The sequence below is a fragment of the Schistocerca piceifrons genome, chromosome 4 (genome assembly GCF_021461385.2).
Source record: "Schistocerca piceifrons isolate TAMUIC-IGC-003096 chromosome 4, iqSchPice1.1, whole genome shotgun sequence".
In the NCBI taxonomy this organism is placed as follows: domain Eukaryota; kingdom Metazoa; phylum Arthropoda; class Insecta; order Orthoptera; family Acrididae; genus Schistocerca; species Schistocerca piceifrons.
The window spans coordinates 56,757,951-56,780,407 of record NC_060141.1 but is presented as its reverse complement, the minus strand read 5'-3'; the positions used below and the strand labels follow the sequence as shown (position 1 = coordinate 56,780,407).

Below are 22,457 nucleotides of genomic sequence, written 5' to 3'. Positions count from 1 at the left end.
ACCAGCTTTCCGCTTGTCGCACTGCAAAGACGCCCGCCCACTAACCCCCTATTCACAGATTTCTGATTCCCGTAGTTCGGACGTTGTTTGTGCACCTGCACTGGAACTTTTTCATCAAACAGCCGTCGCACCCGTAGAATAAGATATTGAGTGAGTGTTATCTGTTCTATCGGACATGTCTGTCAGTCCATATTAGTGTGGCCTGGTGACTGAAACACTGCAGATCTTAAAAAAAAAAAAAAAAAAAAAAAAAAAAAGCATGCAGTGGTACGTTTTTGTATTGAGGCCTCTGCTCTTTTCGTACATCAGAGTCAGATTGCCAGCACTCCATTGAATAAGAGTACAGTGGAACCTCGCTTAACGAGCACGTTCCATAACGTTGCTCTTTATATGGATACATGAAAAGTAATTGCAAGGCGACAATATTAACGAGAACATCATTTGTGAGAAGGTGAGAATTAATTTCGCCGAACTCGTTAAGAAGACGCCAGGATCAACAGCAGTGGAAGAAGTGTTTCGAGGAGTTTAAGAGAAGAACCGGCATCCACAGTGTTTTGAGGCACGGCGAAGCAACCAGCTCCGACACAAAGGCAGCAGAAAACTTCCTCAGCAACTTCAAGATGCTCGTATTTTATGAGGGTTATCTGCCGCAACAGGTTTTTAATTGTGATTAGACGTGTCTATTGTGGAAAAAGATGCCGAAGTGTATCTTTATAACAGCAGAGGTGAATGCGTTGACCGGTCACAAGTCAATGAAAGACCGTCTCACACTGATACTCTGTGCCAATTCAACCGGCGATTTGAAAATTAAACCGTTGCTTGTTTACCATTCAGAAATTCCACGAGCCTTCAAGAAGTGTGAAGTCCACAAGAGCAGGTCAAATGTGATGTGGAGGTCCAAAAACAAGGCTTGGGTGACATGTGATCTTTTTTTGTGATAGGATCCATGAAGTGTTTAGTTCTTCGGTGAAAAAATATTTGCTTGAGATAATCTCTCACTCCATGTCTTGCTTGTTATGGATAACGCTCCTTCCCATTCTCCAGGCCTACAAAACCACCTCCTTGAAGAATTTCAGTTCATCAACATCCAATTTCTGCCTCCCAGCACCACTCCGTTACTCCAGCCCGTGGACCAGCAAATTATTTCCAACTTTAAGAAGCTCTACACTAAAGCAGTCTTCGAGCCTTTCCTTGAGTTGGCTGAAACTACCAACCTTACTCTCATAGTGTTTGGAAATATCACTTCAACGTCGTTGCTTTGTCAAGATGATTGAAAAGGCGTGGGTAGGGGTTACCAAGAGAACTCTCACCTCTGCTTGGAAGAAACTTTGGCCGGAGTGCGTTGTCGAATGTGACTCCGAGGCATTTGAGTCAGTGCCTGTGGAGCCTGTAGCCAACGATATTGTGTCTTTGGCCAAGAGCATGGGAATATAAGTGGATAACAATTATATCGATGAGCCTGTGGAAGATCACAGACAATAAACGACCACCGAAGAGGCTATGGAGTTGTAGTGTGTTTCACAGCAGGAAGTTGTGGAGAGGAGTTCTTCAGAGGAGGAGGAGGAGGAGGAGGAGGAGGAGGAGGCAGTAACAGCAAAGCAGCAATCTTCTGATGCAATGAGAGGAATGCTGGAAGAGTGGGACTTGGTTGCATCGTACATTGAAAATCAGTCCAATACTACAAAGTTATTTGACGATAATGCTGTGTCACATGTTCACCAAGTGATGAAGCGTAGGCAGAAAAAATGACTATAGATAGCTTGTATCCAAACGCACAAAAACTTCTTGATATGTAATGATTCTCTAAGTATTTTTCAGTTTATACCAGTACTGTTTCTCGGAATCGTTTGGTTTCGGCCGCGCGGGGTAGCTGCGTGGTCGTAGGCGCCTTGCCACGGTTTGCGCGGCTCCCCCCGCCAACCCTGTCGGAGGTTCGAGTCCTCCTTCGGGCATGGGTGTGTGTGTTGTCCTTACCGTAAGTTAGTTTAAGTTAAATTAAGGAACATGTAAGCCAAGGGACCGATGACTCAGCAGTTTGTTCCCATAGGAACTTTAATCACAAATTTCAAATTTCCTTTGGTTTGGACTATCTACGACTATTTCTGACCAGTACTCTGAAAACTGAGCCAAGTATGAATTTGGGGAATAAGCTTGCTGAGCGGTTAACTAAGAAGGCTGTCAAAAGGAAAGGAGACGGGTATATTGGGGGGGGGGGGGGGGGGCAACCTTCGGCCGACCGAACTAGTTTTGCTTTTGATGATTTTCACGGGTTTGCAGCCGGGTTCCATCGTCCTGACGACAACACGATATTTCGGCGGACTATCTGGCCGCCATCTTCAAGTGAGATTGAGTGCACAATCACGCCGGAACTGAAGAGATCTCAGATTCGGCGGCTCCTTTATACCGCGGGTACTGGCCGTTGCGCGTGCGCGAGCAACGGAAGAGTTGCCCTCTGTGGGGGCGAAGAATTGCAGCAGCGCCAGCGGTGAAAACTGTCAAAAGCGAGGAATCGCAAATTTAAAATGCAGCCGGTCGGAAACCAGACCGTTGTTGTTTATCTGTGATAAAATAGGATTCCACGTCTTACTTAAAGGAAAACCTTTATCTCTATTAATAATATCATCAGACAGACGTATTTCAATTGATTCTTTCAATACGCAATCCCACTAAGCGGGAAGCCGAGGCAATAATTTACGTCTCATTATACGGCATATTGTGCCCTTTATTAAGACGGTGTTCAGCAACGGCTGATTTTTCCGGCTGGAGCAGACGTGTATGCCGTTGATGTTCCACACATCGACCTTGAACTGTACGAATGGTATGTCCAATGTAGGCCTCTCCGCAGTGGCAGGGAATCTTGTATACCACAGGCTTCCTCAGTCTCAAATCATCTGCTTTTGTGTGCTTGGATTACGCTATGACACATTGTGGCCACCCTCAGTAAACAGCAAACAGTAAATATGTTCACGGCTGCGAGGCGGTCTTCCCTTCGAATTTCCTGGAGAGAATCTACCATCCAGTTGTCAGCTTCGTAGTGGTAACACTTAGCTGACTTCCGGCAACTTTCTCAGGCGAGAGCATCCACCTCGTTTACCTTCTGATGCAATTCTGTCGATGGCCATTTCACTGAAACTCAAAGACCCATTGCCTTTGACGTTAGCGCAGGAAGCCCAAGTGGCAACAACAGGCTTAGTTTTTTTCTAGGGTGTCGTTTGCGTACCATTATTTGGTGTTTCTTAGTGTGTTTTCATCGGCTGTTTGACACGGGTACACGGCATGCCACTTACTGCACGGTGAGCCCCGGGGGATATTCGGTTTCCATCGGCCTGGCGCAAGACTTTTTCCAATACTTTTACTATTGCATAATTCCCCTTCTTTTCAATAACTGAGTGAGCTTTTCGTTTTTCATCATTCTGACACATTACCGTTCTGCTTAATCATTACCGTGACCGACGGGGCAACGGGTCTGGCTGCGCTGGCGTGCCTCCTGTTAGTTTTTGCATGTGTGGCTATCCAAGTCTGCTGCATTTTATTATTCTTTTATGTGCAGTTTACTGTTGACTTCCCTTTTTACACTATTTTCGCTTCAGTCTGCTTTCAAGGTTGCGGACTGCTCGCGGTTCATTAATCATCCGCAGCTCCTATCCTTATACGACGATGATGATCAACAGGATGTGCCTCAGGCCGCAGGTGTCATCTCTGAGGAGCCAGTGCGCCCCGCCCACCTTACTTTTTCATAGTAACGCACTCTTTCCTTGTTCTTCCTGTTGCAACAGGATGATCATCAATTTTGACAGCCACCTGCTTGCTGAAAGTGTGAAATCATTAAGGTGCAAATTGGCTATCTGCCCTTTTTCTCCTCGAGAACTTTCATCTTTGGCCCGCGCGACCACTACGGTCGCAGGTTCGAATCCTGCCTCGGGCATGAATGTGTGTGATGTCCTTAGGTTAGTTAGGTTTAAGTAGTTTTAAGTTCTAGGGGATTGATGACCTCAGATGTTAAGTCCCATAGTTCTCAGAGCCATTTCACCTTTGGCCCTATTATGGTAGGATTTGTTCCTTCTACTCACATTAATCCGTCCATTGATTTATTGGAGACAACAAATAGCAGATTATCGTTTTCGTTCTGTCTCCTTGTTGTATAACCATATCTGGACATCAGTCGCTATGTCAAACATAGTTCTAGTCGAATTTTCGTATGCTGAAATGACAGCCTGGCTTTTTGCAGCTGCTGTTCTTCAGAGACTTCAAGTTTATATCGGACTGTTTCAGTACAATGTAATCGTCTCCGAAAACGAATCTCAAACGACAGCGCTATTTTTCTAACCCTTTTTTTCAGTGGTACAAAAACAATACACAAAAATGATGTAGTGAAAGTTTTGCTCTTGTCTTGTTGCCAGCGAAACGAAGTTATCTTGGGTGAGGTACGTCATCAATAAATGAACGTTATTTCACGCCCCAGCGATGCTATTATTGTGGGAATTTCCACTGAGTGAGAGGCTGTTGAAGAGTTTCAGCACGACCTTCATATCTGTCGCGATAATTCCATCACTCGTGTTGTATTTCTCCCACTTAGTTCCCGACTGTGTATCGCCTCATTGTGCGGGGCTACTGTAACAACGTTGAATGAGAGTCCGGTTATATATCCATAAGCATTATACAGGATGGCGCAAGTCAGTGGACAGTTGGTTAAAAGAAAACGAAAGTAACAGCTAGACGTAGTACAGTAGAGAGTTTTAAGCCATTAAGTTATAACCAAATGGTGATAATTACGCCTTGTCAAATTGGTATGCAATGCAATGTCAAACAAGTGACTTTTTGAAAGCGTTATCTGTGATATGTGTTTACAGCTGTAGTTTTCCGAATTGTCACGATGTTACCGAAAGAACAAAATATTTTCGCGTCGGAAACTTTTATAAAAGTGGTGCTACTGCAGTTGTGAATGAACGGGGAAAACGGTTGGTTGGTTGGTTGGTTGGTTGGTTGGTTGCAGTTGATTGGCTGGTTGATTTGGGGGATGGGACCAAATAGCGAAGTCATCGGTCCCATCGGGTTAGGGAAGGATGGGCAAGGAAGTTGGCCGTGCCCTGTCAAATGAACCATCCCAGCATTTGCCTGAAGTGATTGAGCGAAAACACAGGATGGCCGGACGGGGGTTTGAACCGTCGTTCTCCCGAATGCGAGTCCAGTGTGCTAACCACTGCGCCACCTCTCTCGGTGGGAAGACGCTTTATATCAAAGCCGCCACATAGACAAACAGTGTACGACATACGAGATAGGTTTGAAGAACATGGATTTGTCATGGATGCACCAAGATCTGCCCGCACAACAACAGTCACAACTGAGGAAAATGAGTTTAGCTGTGACCCAAAGTTGTTGCTTGACCAACAGAAACATGGTCCTAACCTGCTCAATAAGATTGTGTGTTCCGACGAAGCCAATTTTAAGTTAAGCGCTCGAGTTAAGACATAACTGCACTTACTGGTATACTTACAATCAAAAACTTTCTTTAGAACAACCACTACCTGGCGTAAGTGTTTTGGAGGCAATATCATCATTTGGTGTACTTGGACCATATTTTTTATGAAGGAAAAGTGACAGGAGATAACTCTTCGGATATGCTTCAGAATTACGCGGTACCAGGACTATGACTTGTGCTGAAAACTTTCAAGAAATTTAGTTTCAACACGATGGCGCTCCACCACGCTATGCTACTGCTGTCCACGATTATTTAAACGAAATTTTCCAAAGAAAAGTGGTGGGTCGAGGGGGACGGAAAACAGTTTGAACATAAAAAAATAATTGCAAGTATTGTTTGTACTTGTAAGGAAACACAAAGTAAATCTTTTGTTTAAATCAGTACTCAATGTCCAGCGACATTTGCAACTCCCCGTGTGCTATAATTATGATATTTTATGCAGTTATTGATTTATTTTTGTATTTCTGCACATTTCGTAAAATCTTAGTACGTGGTGCTATTTTCTAAAATCTGTTAGGTACTAAATGTAGTAAAGCTTGACCACTATGGTTAATGTAAACTATCTTGACTGTAAATTAAGTGCAATATAAACGCAGACAGCTGAGACCAGTCATTCGCGAAATATAAATTCATTTGTTACGATTAGTTTTTGAGCTGTTTTACTCTCGTGCTCCAATCAGGCATGAAGGATTTCACACAATAAATATTTAGAGTATGAAACTGGGCACTGTGTGTGGCTTCTTGCGGTAAAACAGGAGGTATTGGTGTTACAATGCTAATCATTATTCGTTGCCATTGTCTTTTGGTCGCAGAGATCAGGGTTGTGCACTATAATATTTAGTGATAGTACATAGTGCTGAGCACTGCGTCCAAAAGGCACTACGAATGAAAACAACACTGAAATTTTAATACTAATACCACTAATACTGCTGGACGAAGCAAACTCCAGTTCCCAGAATCATGCTCACTACGTGCCCATCTGAACATAAAAGAAAAACAACTCTAAAACTAGTTCATGAAAATAAAGTAATATTTCAAAAATGACACTGTAGCTGCCTGGACACACAGTCAACATGGGTTTAGAAAACATCGTTCCTGTGAAACACAACTAGCTCTTTATTCACATGAAATGCTGAGTGCTATTGACAAGGGATTTCAGGTTGATTCCGTATTCCTGGATTTCCGGAAGGCTTTTGACACTGTACGACACAAGCGGCTCGTAGTGAAATTGCGTGCTTATGGAATATCGTCCCAGTTATGTGACTGGATTTGCGATTTCCTGTCAGAGAGGTCACTGTTCGTAGTAATTGACGGAAAGTTATCGAGTAAACCAGAAGTGATTTCAGGCGTTCCCCAAGGTAGTGTTATAGGCCCTTTGCTGTTCCTTATCTATATAACCGATTTGGGAGACAATCTGAGCAGCCGTCATAGGTTGTTTGCATATGACGCTGTCGTTCATCGATTAATAAAGTCATCAGAAGATCAAAACAAACTGCAAAGCGATTTAGAAAAAATATCTGAATGGTGCGAAAAGTGGCAGTTGACCCTAAATAACGATAAGTGTGAGGTCACCCACATGAGTGCTAAAAGGAACTCGTTAAACTTCGGTTACACGATAAATCAGTCTAATCTAAAAGCCGTAAATTCAACTCAATACCTAGGTATTACAGATACGAACAACTTAAAATGGAAGGAACACACAGAAAATGTTGTGGGGAAGGCTAACCAAAGGCTGCGTTTTATTGGCAGGACACTTAGAAAATGTAACACACCTACTATGGAGACTGCCTACAATACGCTTGTCCGTCCTCTTTTAGAATACTGCTGCGCGGTGTGGGATCCTTACCAGATAGGCCTGATGGACTACATCGAAAAAATTCAAAGAAAGGCAGCACGTTTTGTATTACCGCGAAATATAGGAGAGTGTCACAGAAATGATACGGGATTTGGGCTGGAAATCATTAAAAGAAAGGCGTTTTTCGTTGCGACGGAATCTTCTCACGAAATTCCAATCACCAACTTTCTCCCCCGAATGCGAAAATATTTTATTGACACCACCTACATAGGGCGGAACGATCACCACGATAAAATAAGGGAAATCAGAGCTCGTACGGAAAGATATAGGTGTTCATTCTTTCCGCGCGCTATACGAGATTGGAATAATAGAGAATTGTGAAGGTGGTTCGATGAACCCTCTGCCAGGCACTTAAATGTGATTTGCAGAGTATCCATGTAGACGTAGAAGTAGAAGTTTCACAGGTATACTTCACCACTGGATCACAGGCAAAGGGTGGAAGCATTTCCAAAACAGCTAAGTTCGTAAACTGTTCGTCCTGCTGTGGTTAAAGTATACCGTGCATGGCACAACGACGCTGTCCACATCGGCGCCACGGGCCATATATGTCATATATATGGAGATGTGTATGGGCGAATAGACGTGCAGCTGTTGACCAACTGACCGCCCAGATGGACCAAGGAGATACCAACAGTGTCTCATTCACGATCGTTTAGCGAACATTCCTGCATATGGGCCTGCGACTGGTTCAAGCACCCATCCTGACTATTGTTCATCGGCGATGAGGGCTGGAATTTGCTCGTCAATACCGCAGCTAGAGGTCCACTGAGTGCCGACAGGTGGCCTTTTCAGATTACAGACGGCCGTTGGCGCGTACGGCGTGAAACCTCTGAAAGTAGATACCCTGCAACAGTCGTCGCAAGGTAGCAGGCCGACCCGTGATTCTGGAAGGCACAGTCGATCAACACGAGTGTGCATCTATCCTTGGGGACCAGGTCCACACCTACGTGAAGTTCTTTTTTTCCTCAGCACGATAGCATCTACCAGCAGGACAATGCAAGATGTCACTCATCTTGGAGTAGGTCCTTGTTTCGAAGAGCACCAGGACATCTACATATATACCAAGCGGTGTGTGGCGGAGGGCACTATTCGCGCCAAAGTCATATCTCCCCCCCCCCCTTCACCTCTGTTCCACTCGCGGATCGCGTTAGGGAAACACGACTGTCTGAACGCCTCAGTACGAGCTCTTATTTCCCTTATCTTTGAATGGCGATCATTGCGCGATTTGAAAGTTGGTGGTAATAACATATGCTCTACATCCTCGGCGAAGATCGGATTTCGGAATTTAGTGAGCAGCCCCTTCTGTTTAGCGCGTCGTATATCTGCAAGTGTGTCCCATTTGAAACTTTCTATGAGATTTGTAACGCTCTCGCGATGGATAAACGTACCAGTCACGAATCTTGCTGCTCTTTTTTGGACCTTCTCAATCACTTGAATCAGACCTGACTGGTAAGGGTCCCACACAGACGAACTAAACTATTGTAAGCAATTTCCTTTGTTGAAGGAATGCATCGCTGCAGGATTCTACCAATAAACCGCAATCTAGAGTTCGCCTTACCCGTTATTTGTGTAATCTGATCATTCCATTTCAGATCATTTCGAGTAGTCACACCCAGATACTTGACTGATGTTACCGCTTCCAAAGACTGATCATTTATTTGGTACTCATACATTAATGGGGATTTTCGCCTTGTTATACGGAGTAGGTTACACTTACTAATATTAAGAGATAACAGCCAGTCGTTACACCCCGCATTTATTTTCTGCAAATCCTAATCGATTTGTTCACAATATTCGTGTGATACTACTTTCCTGTAGACTACAGCATCATCGGCAAACAGTCTAATACCGCTGTCAATGTCATCAACCAGATCGTTTATGTAAATCGTAAAAAGCAGCGGAACTATTACACTTCCCTGGGGCACACCCGATGTTACGCATGTTTCTGTTGAAGTCACCCCCTTCAGGACGACATCCTGCTCCCTGTCTGTCAGGAAACTTTCTGTCTAATGGCATATATCATCGGATAGACCGTAAGCGTGCACTTTCTGGAACAAGCGATAGTGCGGAACTGAGTCGAACGCCTTTCGAAAGTTGACAAATATGGAATCAACCTGGGAGCCGGTATCTAGAGCGTGTTGTACATCATGCACAAAGAGGGCCAGCTGTGTCTCGCATGAACGCTGTTTCCTATAACCGTGCTGGTTTCTGCAGATGAGCTTCTCAGAGTCTAGAAATGTCTTTGTGTGTGAACACAAAATTTGTTCCACGATTCTACAGCAAATCGATGTCAGTGAAATTGGCCGGTAATTACGTGCATCCGATTTTCTGCCATTTTTATAGATTGCTATGACCTGGGCCTTCTTCCAGTCCCGTATTCCTCTGATCACCGAACTCTCCGCATTAAAGCCCAATCGAGAATATGTGGGACCTCGATCGTGCTGTTAGCGCCATGGATCCTCGACCGAGAAACCTATCTTAGCTAGCCGTGGCACTGATGTCGACATGGCTCCAGATTCCTGTCTGTAACACCGGCTCTCCTCCCGCGCGTCTCACAGCGGCCCGCGCTGTAGAAGGTGGATATTCTACACTACTGGCCATTAAAATTGCTACATCTAGAAGAAATGCAGATGATAAACGGGTATTCATTAGACAAATGTATTACATTATAACTGACATGTGATTACATTTTCAAGCAATTTAGGTGTATAGATCCTGCGATCAGTACCCAGCACAACCACCTCTGGCCGTAATAACGGCCTCGATACGCCTGGGCATTGAGTAAGACAGAGCTCGGACGGCGTATACAGGTATAGCTGCCCATGCAGCTTCAACACGATACCACAGTTCATCAAGAGTAGTGACTGTCGTGTTGTGACGAGACAGTTGCTCGGCCACCATTGACCATACGTTTTCAGTTGGTGAGAGATCTGGAGAATGTGCTGGCCAGGGCAGAAGTCGAACATTTTCTGTATCCAGAAAGGCCCGTACAGGACCTGCAACATGCGGTCGTGCATTATCCTGCTGAAATGTAGAGTTTCGCAGGGATCGAATGAAGGATAGAGCCACGGGTCGTAACACATCTGAAATGTGACGTCCACTGTTCAAAGTGCCGTCAATGCGAACAAGAGGTGACCGAGACGTGTAACCAATGGCACCCCATACCATCACGCCGGGTGATACGCCAGTATGACGATGACGAATACATGCTTCCAATGTGCGTTCACCGCGATGTCGCTAAAAACGGATGCGACCATCATGATGCTGTAAACAGAAACTGGATTCCTCCGAAAAAATGACGTTTTGCCATTCGTGCACACAGGTTCGTCGTTGAGTACACCATCGCAGGCGCTCCTGCCTGTGATGCAGCGTCAAGGGTAACCGCAGCCATGGTCTCCGAGCTGATAGTCCATGCTGCAAACGTCGTCGAACTGTTCGTGCAGATGGTTGTTGTCTTGCAAACGTCCCCATCTGTCGACTCAGGGATCGAGACGTGGCTGCACGATCCGTTACAGCCATGCCGATAAGATGCCTGTCATCTCGACTGCTGGTAGTACGAGGCCGTTGGGATCCAGCACGGCGTTCCGTATTACCCTCCTGAACCCACCGATTCCATATTCTGCTAACAGTCATTGGACCTCGACCAACGCGAGCAGCAATGTCGCGATACGATAAACCGCAATCGCGATCGGCTACAATCCGACCTTTATCAAAGTCGGAAACGTGATGGTACGCATTTCTCCTCCTTACACGAGGCATCATAACAACGTTTCACCAGGCAACGCCGGTCAATTGCTGTTTGTGTATGAGAAATCATTTGGAAACTTTCCTCATGTCAGCGCCACCGGCGCCAACCTTGTGTGAGTGCTCTGAAAAGCTAATGATTTGCATATCACAGCATCTTCTCCCTGTCGGTTAAATTTTGCGTCTGTTGCACGTAATCTTCGTGGTGTAGCAATTTTAATGGCCAATAGTGTAGCTTCTGACAGGTGGTCTCATTGTGACTCCACAGCGTGTATTGCGACTAGTTTGGAGGTCACAGCCCCGTTCTCGAGCGCTTACACATGTAAACAGCTAAGCCGTCAATGAAACAAAGATCGTAGTCATGCATTAGTGATTATGCCAAATTCCAGCTCGACAATTCAGTTGTGTACAAGAATGTGTGCTCGAAAATAGTAACTCAAAAAGAAGCATATATGAAAAAAATCAACCAAGTGTAGCTGTACTTCATCAATGACAACCACGCAAAGAGAATTTCTCTTTGAAAAAAATTGATCGTCATGAGAAATACCTCTAGGTACGTATTTATCAAATAAACTTAGTTTGTAACGAGTAGGTATTAAATACCTTATGCTTAGAATACGGAATGAGATGTTACGTTCAACTGTGGTTGTTCCATTCTGAAGACGACAAAAGTGCAGATAAAGGAAAGTGGGGACGTCGTTACCCGTCTGTACCGGCTATCGCCATTTTCCTTGTTTTCAGGCCATTGACATTGCGACGCTGAGAATACGACTATGATGGGCGGATTTCTGAAAAGCATTGAAATTTTCCGGCAATGCCGTTTCCTTCACTATCTTGATTCTCCTATTCGCGAACAGTACAAATAGGCACGTTCAGCACCGTGACGTTTCTCATGGGAGATTTGAGGAATCCCACGGCGATGACGTAAGTTAACTGTGAGAAGTACCAGCGTTCTTCCCCAGAGAGATTGAGGATATCCGCCTGCGGTCTGCGGGGCCAAGAACTCTGCGTGCGAGCAGTATATACAAAGTTCTCATGATGACCTCACCAAACACCAAAAGAGAAACGGGGATAAGGAATCTTGTGTTCCTGAAGTGTTCTGCATGCTCGTGAATCAGCTTTGTCGCTAGTAAGGAAACGGACAGATGACACAATTCAGCGGTTTTCGTTTGATGTTTGTAGTTATGCTTGCGGCGGTGAAAGCATTGTGCTTTCGTGAAAATATGACTAATAAACGCAGATAAATGGCTCATGAAAATATGAAGTCATCCTTAGCGAAGTGTATTTTGTTGCATGTGGCATTTGCGAATTCTGGGCTTGTATTGTGTGAACAGAACGCAAAGATATGAATAGTTACTGTGGTTATCAGTTTGCGACCTTTGTTGCCTCAGTAGGTGTCGCCCGTTGCGATAATTCATCTGCACTTCCAAATATTCTCGGAAATTGAGTACCTGCTGCACATCATTTGAGAACAGTGTAGCGTGCAATCTTCGTAGTTACGAGACACTGTAAAATGACAGATACGTTGGACGGCAAATACATGTCACGGGTATCTGCAACACAGAACGTTGCCGCGGTGTGAGTCTACGTTTTAGCGACCAGATTCAGCAAACAATACATACAGTATTTCATATTACATTGAGAAATGCGTACTCATTCGACCCCAGAATGTCGTTAGCTATTGCGTGGAAATAAATTCACCCGGGGTGATATCCGGCGAAATGGAGGTTGGGGCACCACAACAGCATTGTTTTCAGCCAAAAATTTACGTACGCGCAACGGAGTTACAAAAGGCACGAGTACTTAGCCGGCCGCAAATCCGGCCGCGGTTTTATTTTTCCTGGTTGAACATGTAAGCAGCACTCTTTATTGATCGTTCGACCTTGTGGTAAGAACTCACGGTGCACTGTGCCGTCAAATTGGAAGACTCCTCACATTTGAAGGCACTAGTCGAGCTTCTTTCTATCGTGGCAGTTCAGAATGCTACCACAGGGACAATTGAGCCGTAGTTTCGTCAGATACGTGCATTGTCGTTAACTTCACCTAGCGGCTCCTGAACAACGTGTATTCGCCCCAGTTTTTGTTCAGATTCAACAATTTTAGGAGAAAATTTGCTGTCACACAACTGATACGAAAAACAAACGAAAAAAATGTCGTGCTACGAGCCAGTTCACATGCCAATATCAATGATTTTACAGTTTGTGATTTATACCACTCATAAACCCATCTTCTACGCGTAGGAGATTCACCAAAACCAGTATTTAACATACAGAAAATGTTGCTGCTCGTTATTCCGTTCTTATAGCAAAATTTAATACAAATCCTCTGATCTCCCTTTTTATACAAAATAAATAATCGTCAATACTACCAAAACACACGTAACCTTTTTGACAGCTAACAACAGACTAAATATTCGTCACGTTTAACACTGTGCAGGTACCTTTAACATATGTTTACCAACATAAAAAAGCTGCACGAACCGGAGTGGTACATTACGCGAAATTACAAAATTCCCGTTATTTTTTTAACACACTTCGTACTGGATTTAAAACAACGTCGTCGTTCCAGACATAAAGAAACGGCCTACCGTTCAGGTAAGTTTATCCATCGCTTCGACATTACAATAAATTGCTGCAGTACGAAGTCGTTATTATTAAGTTAACATTGCCAGTTGATAAGTTTTGTGCATTTTATTTCTTTTTGATATTTTTAATGAATGTTCCCAGATTTAAAGGTCAAGAAATAGCGTTGTGGCGTCTATAATTTTGCATTCACACACAGTGGTCTCTATCGACTGGACGAAAAGGAGGAAGAAGTTGTTACAGTCGAAGTCAGTGCAGACTTTATGGAATCTGGTGATTTATGCATGAGTATCTTCCGATGGGATGCATAAAAGCCTTCCGCTCGGGTCGTGTGGAGAATAGTTTCTAGAATTAGTACACGGTGCGGAATGCAAGCGGGACGCATTTTGGGGCGGACGCCAGCCATCGTGAAGTGCAGAAATGCGGCCGCCGCTGACGGCTGGCAGAGTTCTCGCGGCTCTCGAAACGCGAATGTACACCAGACCACCCGCTTGTCAGGCGCGAGTGGTGAGGGCGAAGCGGATACTGGAGAGAACAGTCGCGGCGGAGCCGTTTTGCCAGCACAATAAAACCGACTTGCGGCGAAGAAGAAAACATTTATGTGGTCGTCGCTTGGTGTAATTCTCATACACACAAACATAAACACGACTTCGGGTTGTAGAGAGAGAGAGAGAGATAGATAAACCACATGTCGTTAAACGCCTGTGGACACGCTACTTATTTTGCAACCGTCGTTCTGTGAGTCTCAGCGATTTTGTTAAGTAACGTTAAGTCCAGCGGGAAAGCAAGCAAATAACAGGAGCATGAATGTATTCGTATTTTGTATTTATGTAGGGGGAGGTAAGAGCATTAAATAAAAGCACTCTGCTTAACGTCTACAGGAGAGAGTTACAATTCTACAGGTACTTTGCATGGTCTTCTTCTTCTGGAACTGTAATAAAACGGATCGTTAGGAGGAAATGCAGTCGAATGCAGAGAGGTTGCTATGCTGCAGTATCAAGAACAGTGCTCTTGGTCATCTCTATTTATAATTTCTAAAAACGACAGCGGGTATTAAAGGCAAACATCGGAGAAGTGGTGACGTTTTTGGTTGTGACAAGATATTGCATGCTGATTTCCTCGTAGCAGCAGTACTTTGGACCTTTATCTACGACTATCATCAGCGCGGAGGAAAAACGGTCGTCGCATATTTCCACAGGGCGACAGTCACAACGTATCAGCTTCCAAAGTATTACTCTGTCCGTACACATCCTTGTAAGAAGCCGCGCGCGGTTAGCCGAGCGGTCTAGGGCGCTGCATCATGGACTGTGCGGCTGGTCCCGGCGGAGGTTCGAGTCCTCCCTCGGGCATTGGTTTGTGTGTTTGTCCTTAGGATAATTTAGGTTAACTAGTGTGTAAGCTTAGGGACTGATGACCTTGGCAGTTAAGTTCCATAAGACGTCACACACATTTTGAACTTGTAAGAATGTTTCGTCGTACGTTTCACAAACTACTTAATCAGTGACTTATAAAAGTTATGATAATTTTGCTTGCGTAACTCTTGTTTCCCTGTATGAGTAAGTCTAAAACTGGCATGTTGTATTATTCGCTCAGGCTATCATAGTATACAAAAGTTTTCTTTCCGAGAGATTCTTACTGCTGCGGTGGATGTCGTTAGAACTCATTAAATATCACAAATAGATTTAAAATACCGCCGTACTGTCACACCAGTGTGTATAGTGACCTTATAGTCGATTGGTTCTGCTTAACTCATCTTGACCCGCAGATGTTCTGCATAAGCAAAACGTTGCTCGCTTCACATCGCATGCTGGGAATCTTGGTCTTTCAGCTCTGTCGGTGACACGCAAACAATGTGAATGCTTTCACATCGTCTTACTGTCAACAAACCTTGATCATACTGTTACTTGATATGACATAATATCACGCACATCCGTTACTAATAAACAAATATTGGGGGAACAGATTGATTTTTGTTTGTACTTCCAACTTAAATATGAAGCCGTTGGACCAAGGAGTGACAGAAGAGTCCATTAACTTGATGAACTATTTGGTTGAGCGTCGTCTCTCACTTTGTTATGACAAGTATCAGTAGTTCACTTTACTATATCTAAAATAAAAAAATAAAAAAATTAAAAAAACCTGTTCGTCGTTGGAAAGAAAATTTGATGAACATACCGGAGCAATATTTTTTATTGCGTGTAGCAAAATTAGGCACTAGTTTTGCGAAACTTTCGTTTTTAACAGATCCAAGGGCTGCTCAACGATCCCTTTAAATACGAATACTGTAGAAGTATGCACATTAACAGGCGGTTGCTAATCCACAGTGCAGTGCAGCATTTCGTGTAGGTGTGGTGAGAAACTCGGCTGGCGTGTTGTTCATCGGGTCTAGTGTGACACATCCTGCGGCCTCCATAAAAAAAGTTTGTTCTTCTATAAACCTGTCATTGCAAGACACAAGCGGAACATAATCAGACGATCTAGTCGACCATTCAACGCTCTTCTAAAAGGACTTCAGCTTGCACAGAGGTGTCTGATGGGTCGTTCGGTACTGGTAAGCTGTTCAAGGGCGTCGTTATGAGGAGAAACAAAACTGGCGTTCTACGGATCGGAGTGTGGAATGTCAGATCCCTTAATCGGGCAGGTAGGTTAGAAAATTTAAAAAGGGAACTGGATAGATTAAAGTTATAGAGGGAATTGGTGAAGTTCGGCGGCAGGAGGAAAAGGACATATGGTCAGGTGAATAAAGGGTTATAAATACAAAATCAAATAGGGGTAATGCAGGAGTAGGTTTAATAATGAATAAAAAGATAGGAGTACGGGTAAGCTACTATAAACAGCATAGTGAACGCATTAGTGTGGCCAAAATAGACACGAAGCCCACGCCTAATACAGTAGTACAAGTTTCTCGTATATGCAAACTAACTCCGCAAATGATGAAGAGATTGAAGAAATGTCTGATGAGATAAAAGAAATTATTGAAATAGTCATGAGGGACTGGAATTCGATAGTAGGACAAGCAAGAGAAGGGAAAGTAGTAGGTGAATATGGACTTGGGGGTGAGGAATGAAAGAGGCAGCCGCCTGGTAGAATTTTGCACGAAGCATAACTTAATCATCGCTAACATTTGGTTTAAGAATCATGAAAGAAGGTTGTATACGTGGAAGAGACCTCGAGACACTGAAAGGTTTCAGATAGATTATATAATGATAAGCCAGAGATTTTGAAGCCAGGTTTTAAATTGTAAGACATTTCCAGGGGCAGATGTGGACTCTGACCACAATGTATTAGTTATGAACTGTAGATTAAAACCGAAGAAACTGCAGAAAGTTAGGAATTTAAGGAGCTGGGACCTGGATAAACTGAAAGAACGAGAGGTTGTGGAGTGTTCCAGAGGGAGCATTAGGTACGATTGACAAGAACAGGTAAAGTAATACAGTACAAGAAGAATGGGTAGCTTTTGAGTGATGAAATAGTGAAGGCAGCAGAGGATCAAGTAGGTAGAAAGACGAGTGCTAGTAGAAATCCTTGAGTAACACAAGAGATATTGAATTTAATCGATGAAAGGAGAAAATATGAAAAATGCAATAAATGAAGCAGGCGAAAAGGAATACAAACGTCTCAAAAATGAGAACAACAGGAAGTGAAAAATGGTTCAGCAGGAATGGCTAGAGGAGGACAAATGTAAGGATGTACAAGCATATATCACTAGGGGCAAGATAGATGCCGCGTACTGAAAAATTAAGAAGACCTTCGGAGAAAAGAGAACCATCTGTATGAATATCAAGAGCTCAGATGGTAAACCAATTCTAAGCGAAGAACGGAAAGTCAAAAGGTGGAAGGAGTATATAGAGGGTCTATACAAGGGCGGGGTACTTGAGGACAATATTATGGAAGTGGAAGAGGACGTAGATGAAGACGAGATGGGAGATACGGTACTGTGTGAAGAATTTGACAGAGCACTGAAAGGCGAAAGTAGAAACAAGGCCCCGGGAGCAGACAACATTCCGTTAGAACTACTGATAGCCTTGGGAGAGCCAGCCATGACATAACTCTTCCATCTGGTGGGAAACATGTATGAGACATTCGAAGTATCATCAGACTTCAAGAAGAATATAATAATTCCAATTCCAAAAAAATCAGGTGCCGACAGGTGTGAAAATTACCAATCTATTACTTTAATAAATCGCGGCTGTAAATTACTAACACGAATTCTTTACAGACGAATTGAAAAACTGACAGAAGCCGACCTCGGGGAAGATCAGTTTGGATTCCGTAGAAATGTTGGAACACGTGAGGCAATACTGACCCTACGACGTATCTTAGAAGACAGATCAAGGAAGACAAAGCTACGTTTCTAGCATTTGTAGACTTGGAGAAGGCTTTTGACAATGTTGACTGGACTACTCTCTTTCAAATTCTGAAGTTGGCAGAGGTAAAATACAGGGAGCGAAAGGCTGTATACAATTTGTACAGAGACCAGATGGCAGTTATAAGAGTGCAGGGGCATGAAAGGGAATCAGTGGTTGAGAAGGGGGAGAGAAGTTTGTAGCCTACTCTCAGTGTTGTTCATTCTGTACATTGAACAAGTGGTAAAGGAAACCAAAGAAAAATTTGGAGTAGGAATTAAAATCGAGGGAGAAGAAATAAAAACCTTGAGATTTCCCGATGACATTGTAATTCTGTCAGAGATAGCAAAGGACTTGGAAGAACAGTTGAACAGAATGAACAGCGCCTTGAAAGATTGGATATAAGATGAACATCAACAAAAGCAAAACTAGGATGGAGTGTAGTCGAATTAAATCAGGTGATGCCGAGGGAATTACATTGGGAAAGAAGACACTTAAAGTAGTAGATGAATTTTGCTATTTGGGCAGCAAAATAACTGAGGATGGTGGAAGTAGAGAGTATTTAAAATGCAGACTGGCAATGGCAAGGAAAGCGTTTCTGAAGAAGAGAGATTCGTCAAATCGAATACAGATTTAAGAGTTAGGAAGTCTTTTATGAAAGTAATTGTATGTAGTGTAGCCATGTATGGATTTGAAACATGGACAATAAACAGTTTAGACAAGAAGAGAGTAGAAGCTTTTGAAATGTGGTGCCACAGAAGAATACTAAAGGTTAGATGGATAGATCACGTAACTAATGAGGTGGTACTGAATAGAATTGGGGAAAAAAGGAATTTGTGGCACAACTTGATTAAAAGAAGGGATGGGTTGGTAGGACGCGTTCTGAGGCATCAAGGGATCGCCAATTTAGTACTACGGGGGAAGCGTGGAGGGTAAAAATCGTAGAGATCAATACACTAAGCAGATTCAGAAAGATGTGGGTTGTAATAGTTACTCGGAGATGAGGCTTTCACGGTATATAGTAGAATTGAGAGCTGCATCAAATCAGTCTTTGGACTGAAGACCACAACAAGAAGAACCTTTTGAAACAGTGGTCTCATTGCGCACGAACCCTACTTGGCGTTGACAGCGCGTCCGATGTATAAATCGACTGCTGTTATCTGCTTATTACCAATAACGTTAAGTATTAATAGATTGAATTATGATAGACCCAATTACGAATTTATTTGTTGGAACCGTTAATTCATTGAAAATGCCAAAAAAATTGATAGTACACTGTGTCAGTTTTAAAAGGATTACTGTAACTGAAAAATTGTCACAGACTGGTCAATAAACTTATTGTATTAAATGTTACAGTATTTTCAAGATTAAACGTGACCAAAAAATCTTGGGGATGCACTGTATCGTTCCTATTATTTAAGCACTGAAACAGAATTCTGAATTTAGAGCGATATAGCTTCGTGTACACATGCTATAAATTAGACAGAGAGAAAGTAGCTGCCGTCAAATTTAAAAAAGTAATACGGATAAAATATTAATACGATTAGACTTGTTATCAGGAATTTGAAGTTTTTGTCTCTGTAGTTTACACTCGTTGGAAAATAATCACAATAGTTACACTATTTTCTCTTTAAACGGCGCCACAATCTAATTGTATTTATGAAAAGACAAAAATTTTGGCAGGCAGCCATCTAGGTATCATGATTTGTTGCACTATAGATTTCGTCCTGTCGGTCATTTTCTAGTGCTTTTCTAATTCCGTGAGAAATTAATATAATAACTCACGAAATTAAAAAAAAAACGTACAATTTACACATTAAGAACAACAATAAACTTACCGCGCGTCTTAGTTAAGGCGAAACAATCGAAGTGTGACATGTTTGACATCGCCAGTAGTCAAGGCTCTAGACAGTCTATTTGTTTCTAAAGATTTCTAGAAAACGTTGGTGACAGATGCCTCTCATAGAAGAAAAAACTGTTGCTATAAAGGCATGTCGTATAATAAATTTTACAATCACTTGATAGGTTAGATGAGGACAGGCGTTGCATAACGTTGGATTTTTTTTTTAGTTACAGAATTTGGCCAATTATCGACCGCTTAGAACCTAAGACTAAGATACTCTATTTTTTTCTTATCTTTCCAGAACTTCTTCATGCGTTGGCTGATGGCCTGCCTCTGTTCATTTGACAGCACCTCCTTGGTTGCGGTTCTTGTTGTTGGATAGGAAATTTTGCAGTGTTGATCAGCAGCTTGAAATTTTCTCTGTCCTGTATGGCGTATTCTGCGATGTTAAGTTTCTCAAATTCTTTCTCGTCTCTTCGAGCCATCCCGTGGTGTTTTTAATTTGGAAATGAAATTAAAATTTTTCTTCGTTAGCCTGTTATCTGTTCTGTCAATCTCCTCTTCCTTTTTGTATCTGTGATTTTTTTTTTTTTTTTATATAGATCTTTAGTTCTCTTCTTCGTCCACTTATCTCTTTCCTTTCTGTTTTCAAAATTTTACTGCGTATTTTCCTTTCTTTCTTTTCCATTTCTTCTTGCCGACTTCTTTTATTCAGTGTTAGGCATTCATATCTGTATAGAGCTTCCGGTTTAGTTACTGTTGCGTACAGTTTGTGTCTGGAGCGACGCTGATCTTTTATTATATCGATTTTGGATGAGTTTGTATGCTAATCCATCTTTCTTTACTTGGGGTGTTGTTTAATCCATTTGCTTGTATCCATTCTCCAAAATACTTAAACATATCACCTCTTTTGATGTTTCCGTGCTGTGTTTGTATATATTTTTCCCTTTTCTGTTTGTGTTGAGCGATTCCTTTTTCTCGTACGATATTTATAATCCGGATTTAGCTGTTCAATTTCGTGAAGCGTCCCTGTTATTATCTTTGCATCTGTTTTCTCCTTCAAAATTACTGCAGTAGCGCCAGTAAATGCTAACGGCCTTGCCACAGTGGTAACACCGGTTCCCGTCAGATCACCGAAGTTAAGCGCTGTTGGGCTGGGCTACCACTTGGATGGGTGACCATCCGGCCTGCCGGGCGCTGTTGGCAAGCGGGGTGCACTCAGCCCTTGTGAGGCAAACTGAGGAGCTACTCGATTGAGAAGTAGCGGCTCCGCTCTCGGAAACTGACATACGGCTGGGAGAGCGGTGCGCTGACCACATGCCCCTCCATGTGCCCATCCAGTGACGCCAATGGGCTGAGGATGACACGCCGGCCGGTCGGTATCGTTGGGCCTTCATGGCCTGTCCGGGAGGAGTTTAGCGTCAGTAAATGCGAGGCATTTCACCACAAAACTTCCTCTTCCTTGTCGTAGATGGAGTATTTCGATATTTTCCCCGTTTAGTTCTTTATCCCACTCTCTCATGACCTTGCCTGAGAGGAGATTGAAAAAAATCGATGAGAGCCCATCGACCTGCCGAACACGTGTATTAATTGTGTAGGGTTCAGAAACTTCTAAGAATTTTCCTTTCGAAATTGTGCCTGTTGCCTGTGCTTGTGTTCGACTAATTGACTGGTGGTTTCGTCGATACCTGCTTCTATCAGTGTTAGAAATGCGTTGATTTAGCTAATATGTACCGCAACTATATTGTGATGACACGCTTTCTGTTTAAGCGGCTATTAATGTTGTATTACCATGTGTCTTGACATGTGATACACAGAAGGTACCTTCTGTCATTCACATTAACAGCATGCTGTGTTCAAAAGGGATGAGACAGTACAGAAATTACAGCAAGTAGTTAAGTGCAACAGGAAAAGTAATTGGTGGGGTGTGCAGCATGGTGCTGCATTCAGATAACAAGCAACTAGCCGTTAATAAATGGTAGCGCAATGGCAGTGGTCGTTAAGTTGTACACTTGTGACGGAAATATTTTCCTCAAAGACAGCAATCATCGTACATGACATTTGCAGCAGTGTATCGTCGCACGTGTGTAGCATGTTCAGTACTGCGTTATGACCTCACCTGTTGTTTTATTTGCCGCTGTCGGTGTGGGCTTGACTCGTTATGATATCATAAGAGTCGGTAGTGCACCTTCACTTTAAAGCAAATACATTTAACACAGAATTTATGGTGAAACTTTTTTGAGTAGATAGACGAGTTATCAAATAATGTGTAAGTGAAATGACTGGATGTCAGAACTGATTATGTTGAAGAAACCGGAGGATCACAGTTTAAACCAAATATCTACTTATTGAGTAATTTTCTCATGTGTGTGACTGACGGTCATACATCAATTTGATTCAAATAAAAAAGTAAACAATAACTCGTGTATATAACGCGAGGAGAACATTGGATACAGAGACTCGTTCAATCGAAGCTCATATGACTGCACATTAATACGCGAAAATCACAGTAAACACTCAAAATGCGAAAATACTGTCAGTCGCGACATAAACTAAAGTTAGTATCTTGATTAAGCTCTGCGAAAACATGCAACAATATCCCGGATTT

The 22,457-nt window shown here is 42.9% G+C and overlaps 1 pseudogene; it reads left to right on the top strand.

Moving 5' to 3' along the window:
- The first annotated feature begins 20,937 nt into the window (after positions 1-20,937).
- On the top strand, positions 20,938-21,055 carry LOC124796748 (annotated as a pseudogene).
- The last annotated feature ends 1,402 nt before the right edge of the window (positions 21,056-22,457 follow it).